General features: G+C 44.9%; 1 pseudogene; it reads left to right on the top strand.

The window, feature by feature from the left end:
- The first annotated feature begins 2,763 nt into the window (after positions 1–2,763).
- LOC108351093 (H/ACA ribonucleoprotein complex subunit 3 pseudogene) lies at positions 2,764–4,358 on the top strand (annotated as a pseudogene).
- The last annotated feature ends 1,198 nt before the right edge of the window (positions 4,359–5,556 follow it).

Below are 5,556 nucleotides of genomic sequence, written 5' to 3'. Positions count from 1 at the left end.
CTTATCACCGGCTCTGGTTGCCTTACCTGATAAAATATAAGAGATGGTGAAAAACCCAGTTGTATTGAGGTGGAACAGGGTGAGAGAAAAGAAGAGCTCAGAAACCATGAAGATGTTGTATTAAAAATAAAAAAGGGCGGGGTTGGGGATTTAGCTCAGTGGTAGAGCGCTTGCCTAGCAAGCACAAGGCCCTGGGTTCGGTCCTCAGCTCCGGAAAACAAAAAACAAAAACAAACAAACAAAAAAAGGATGGATTGCTGCGTGTACCTTGAAGGTCGCTCTCTCGATAGTTCTGGTGGGCCATTGGAACTAGCACTAATTTATCTCAGTGGCTCCACACTGCCCCCAAGTACTCTCTGACCCAGGCAGTCTGTGAGCTGTTCCAGTGCGGCACCTTGCTAAGCCACCCATCCTCACTCACAGCTCCCTTGACAGGATGCTGCCATGCCAGTTTCAAATAGAGACCTCTCTTACTGTGGACTCAATTAAGTCGTCACATGAAAGAACACACCACACAATAACCTCTGATACAATTGATAAGATATAATTTGCCCATCTAGACAGCACAAAATCCTGTACACAGCCATCCCTTAAAAATAGTCATAACAACCTGTACCTATGTGCAGAGAGGAATCTTAACATCTGCTGCTATGTTCTCTCAGCTCCTTCCTCCTCACTCTGCACACTTTCTAAAACTTCCCATCCATCCGTCCTTCTCGTCCAATGACAGACCTCGTTCTATCCGCTTGTCTCTACTTGGAGCACCTATTGAAAAGAAAAGAAAAGAGAAGAAAAGAAAAGGAAAGAAAAGAAAAGAACAGAACAGACAGCGGCTGGGTTCCAAGAGCCGAGCAAGCCCTTGCTTTCACAAAAAAGCCTTGGCAGTTATTCAGACTCCTATCCCTATTCTCTTGGAGATGTTTACAAATTGATTCATTCCTGTCTGCAGGTACAGAAGGAAGGCGGCTGAGTGGCGATGCACAGGTGGCAGTTATGAGTCCAGGGTGGGGTTCTGAATGGAGGGAGAGGTGTGTGATGGGAAGGAGGGCTTCAGCAAACAGAAGATATAGAGACCTCCTTAGAGAGCTGAAGCGGCGGCAGCTGAGAACTGAAGCAGGGTATGTTACAGCTTGTAAATGCTCTGGACAAAGCTATAAAGTCCAGCTCCCACCAGCCTGCAGCCCAGAAAAGTCCCCACCAGTCCTTTCATTCTCCTTCCTTCGTTCACCTATGAAATGGGAACATCATCTAACTTGCGGTATAACGCAGCTCAAATGTTCAGCATGTGGAACTGGGTTTGCTAGGCATGTGCCCTCGGAAGCCTGCTTCTGTTTGCCTGCTTTTGGGCCGTCGTTAAATAGCAACAGACTGACACGTATTGAACCACACACTTCAAAGTGCACACTTACACATTTCTTGACATGTATAGAGAGTGAATTAATGACTCTATTGCTCCTAGAGTTTTTCATGAACTCCTAACCCCTTGTAGCTTCCCTTACCCCCAGAAAGCCACAGATGATTTTGGTCATGGTGAACTGGTTCACCTTTCAAGAAGTCCATATGGGAGCAGGAGCAATGGCTTAGCAGAGGACCAGAGTGTGATTCCCAGCACCCACATGATCGGGCTTATGACCACCTATAACTCTAGCTCCAGGGACTCCAACACTTTCTTCTGAACTCCATGGATACCTTTACATACCCCCTCACACAAATATACACATAATTAAAAGTAAATCTTAAAATAAATTCCCACGAGTGACATTCAGTACCTGGTCTTTTAGGCTGCCTGCTCTCAGGCAGCAAAGCCCGTGACTCTGAGGTTCGTCTGTGTCCTTATGTACAGCGTCAGTTCACTCCTTTTTATCATTCATTGTTTACGGCACAAGGTGTTTCTATATAGCCTGGGCTAGCTTTGAACTCACAATCCTCCAGCCTTTACCTCCTGTATGCTAAGATTACAGGCATGTGACAGCACGTCTGGCCAGTCCGTTCCTTTTCGTTGCTGAGTAACATTTCTCTGTGTGGAATCACACTATGCTTCAACTATCCATTCACTTGTTACTCAGTGGTGCAAACCCACAGAAATAGGAGTCCTGAGGTTAGCTGTGGGAAGACTGGGGATGAGAAATAAAGAAGAAATAAAGCAACAACTGGCACCAGAGGTCTTGCATAAGCTGATGACTTCTACCAAGCAAATGGATTATGAAGGACACAGCCTCCTATATACTATTTGTAAGAGAGGATGCGGCCAAGGTCAGCAGAGAGGTGAATCAGACAATGCTGGCAAAGAGAGCACTGAGTAATCCACTTGCAGCTGCTTAAAAGACTGATAACCATATCCCAAGGGAAGAGTTGGGTCCCCAGAAACTGCAAGTTTGACTCCCCTGGGACACAGACGCCAGCTTTAGACCAGCCATTCCTGAACAAGGACACAGAACTGAACTTCCCCTTGTCCTTTTATAGGGGCCTCTGAGAAAGCCTTATATTGGCCTGGCTCTCCACAATTCAGCACTTTGGGCCATGTCTAGTTTGAACAACTACAAGTAATGTTTCATGAGTATTATTGTATAAGTGGGTACACAGAGACACCCTTCCATTTCTCTTGCATAAATGTCTACACTAAGAATGGTTGCTTCATATAATCTGTGTCTTTTCTAAGACCTACCAGGGCTAATAGTTCAGAGACAGAGCTTGCTTAGCAAGTACACAGCCCTGGGTTCAATCAAGTGCTGATAGGATGTCTATCAAAGTATTTTCCAAACTATGGCCATTTTTACCTCCTACGACCAGCTCATGAAAGGTCAGAATGCACCCTATCATCACAGCCATGGCACTGATGCCTTAGATTGGGCTGTTGAAATAGAACAAGGCTAACTATACGGCTTAGAAACAAGACAGTTGTGCAGCAGCGACATGAACACTGGGGTAACCAACCATTTTCTAATTGGATCTGTCCCATTCCATAAAATAAAATTATGTACTATAGTTGGGCCAAGAACCTGTGACTAGACTGGTCATGAGCTGTATGAAAGAAACCTACAACTCTAATTCTGTTAAATGGACAAAGTGTTAAATTAACTGCCAACAGTCAATCCATAGATCATATCTCTCCATCCTCCCTCACCAAAAGAGGCTTCTATTTGCAGTAGATGGAGACATAGAGACTTACAACTGGAGAGAATAAGAGACTGTGAAACTCAACCATAAGTGGGACATCTATATGGGACACCACCTCCTCCCAAGGCCCGGTCAGGGATTATTGTGGGAGAGGTGGCAGGAAGAGTATGAGAGTCAGAGGTGGTGGATGACTCCAAGGAAATAGTGAATTCCAGACAGAACAGGGAGTTGCACATGTGAATTCACAACAGTTGTAACAGCATGCACAACACGTGTGCACACTCAAGCCAGACCAAATGCCAACATGGGAAGAGGAGGTGTACACAGCCTAGTCCCTGTCTGAGGAGCTATTGGCAGTTGCTAGGCAACCGGAGAGGGAGAGTCAGTTTTCTTTAAAACTGTAGCCCCTGATAGGAGAGCTCTGCTCTAGTGAAAAGTCACACATCCAGGCATATATGGCTAGCACAAATTAAATTTCATGCGTATAAACACAATACAAACAAGACAAAGTCATAACAACAGCAAACACAAAATCGGGTGGGTAAGGAGTTGGGGTGGTAAATGTGGGAGATGTTCAGAGGGTGAATATGATCAAACTTGTTGTAATTCTCAAAGAACTAACATATTTTTAAAATTCTTACACATAAACACAATTTTTTAAAAGATAAAGAAAAGTAGGCACATGATTGAGGCAGCGCACTCCCAGCAAACACAGCTAACATATTTTTAAAATTCTTACACATAAACACAATTTTTTAAAAGATAAAGAAAAGTAGGCACATGATTGAGGCAGCGCACTCCCAGCAAACACAGCTGGCGGTAAACGTACTGGCGTCTTTTCTGCTGAGGGGCAATCACGTTTCTCCAGTATTACCTCAACGCGCAGGGCAGTCGCGCCTATACTCTCAAGAAATTTGACCCCATGGATGACAGACTTGCTCTGCCCATCCTGCTCGGTTCTCCCCAGATGACAAATACTCAAGACACCGAATCAAATCACCATCAAGAAACGCTTCAAGGTGCTCACGACCCAGCAACCGCGACCTGTCCTCTGAGGGCTCCTTAATCTCTTGTGCTACTGGTCCCCTGGCCGATTATCAGCAACCAAATGCCTCAATCTGTGAGCCTTGAAGCCTTCCCATGCTGTTTGGAATCCCCTCTCACTCACTACAGTCTGTAGTTATGGGCGTCACCGTAAAAGGTACGATTTTTTTTTCACGTTTTGATTTACTACCTGGTTATTAAAGATACAATGACTTGAAAAACAAAAATAAAAAAAAGAAAGAAAAGAAAAGAAACAAAATGCCAGACCTTTACGTATCTCAGTCCTGGAGGCTGGAAAAGCCTAGAATGATCAAAGCATCAGCAGATGTAACATCTTGTGACACCTTACCCTACCTCATAGCCCACGCCCACACCTTCTTACCGTGTCCGCACATGCAAAGGGAGCATGAAAGCTCTCCGGGGTGTCCTTCCTAAGGGCAAGAACTCTATTCCTGAGGGCTCCGCTTTCGTGACATAAACACCTTTGGAAGGCTTCACATCCTAAGACTGACACCCTGGTGATTAGGTCTCCAATATGCGGATTTTAGAGAGATGCAGACATGAGATTACAGCAACGTGGTCATTATTTCACATTTAGACACTATGATAGAAATGTAACGGTGCCTTATCGGAGTTTAATGTGCACATTCACCACCTGGGCTTGTTGTTTGCTTTAAGACAGGGCTTCCCCACATTGTTCAGGCTGGATTATTTCAGAAGCACACACTGGAAATAAGAACTATCACTGAGCCCTAAGGAAAAGAAGCCCAGGGTTACTTGATTTTCTACTGGTGTGAAAAGACATCAAAAGCAAGGCGACGTAGAGAAGAAAGAGTTTATTGGAGCTCAGTTTCAGAGGGTTAGCGTCTAGGATGATCACTGTGGCATCAGGCAAGGGGACATGGCACTGAGGCAGTCGCTGAGGGCATCCATCCTCATCCCCAGGCAGCAGGCAGAGAGAGCTAACCAGCATTGAGGTGTGCTTTTGAAGTCTGGAAACTTACCCCAGTGACAGACCTCTTCGAACAAAGCCACACCTTCTAACCTTTCCCAAGCAGTTCTACCAACGAGGGACCACATATCCAAATATGTGAGCCTTTGAGGATCATTCACATTCAAATCACCACACCCAGGGTTCTCCCTCCTCCTTCTACTGTATGAGGACACAGGAGGTAGGTGCCATCTACTAAACAAGAAATGGGACCTTATCAGACACTGACAGTGTGTACGCCTTGACCATATCAGCCAGAGCTGCAACTATGAAAGTTGCCTTCATAGCATTTTAAGATGACCTCAGCCTAATGAAAGTACACTCAGACCCAGAAATGATAAAATATATAGCTTTCTTTGTATACACTTACTTCATTCAAGTGAACATTCTATCCACGTGGCCAT

Source organism: Rattus norvegicus, chromosome 5 (assembly GCF_036323735.1).
Source record: "Rattus norvegicus strain BN/NHsdMcwi chromosome 5, GRCr8, whole genome shotgun sequence".
Taxonomy (NCBI): Eukaryota; Metazoa; Chordata; class Mammalia; order Rodentia; family Muridae; genus Rattus; species Rattus norvegicus.
The sequence above is the reverse complement of the archived record's forward strand: the minus strand, read 5'-3'. Positions and strand labels throughout refer to the sequence as shown.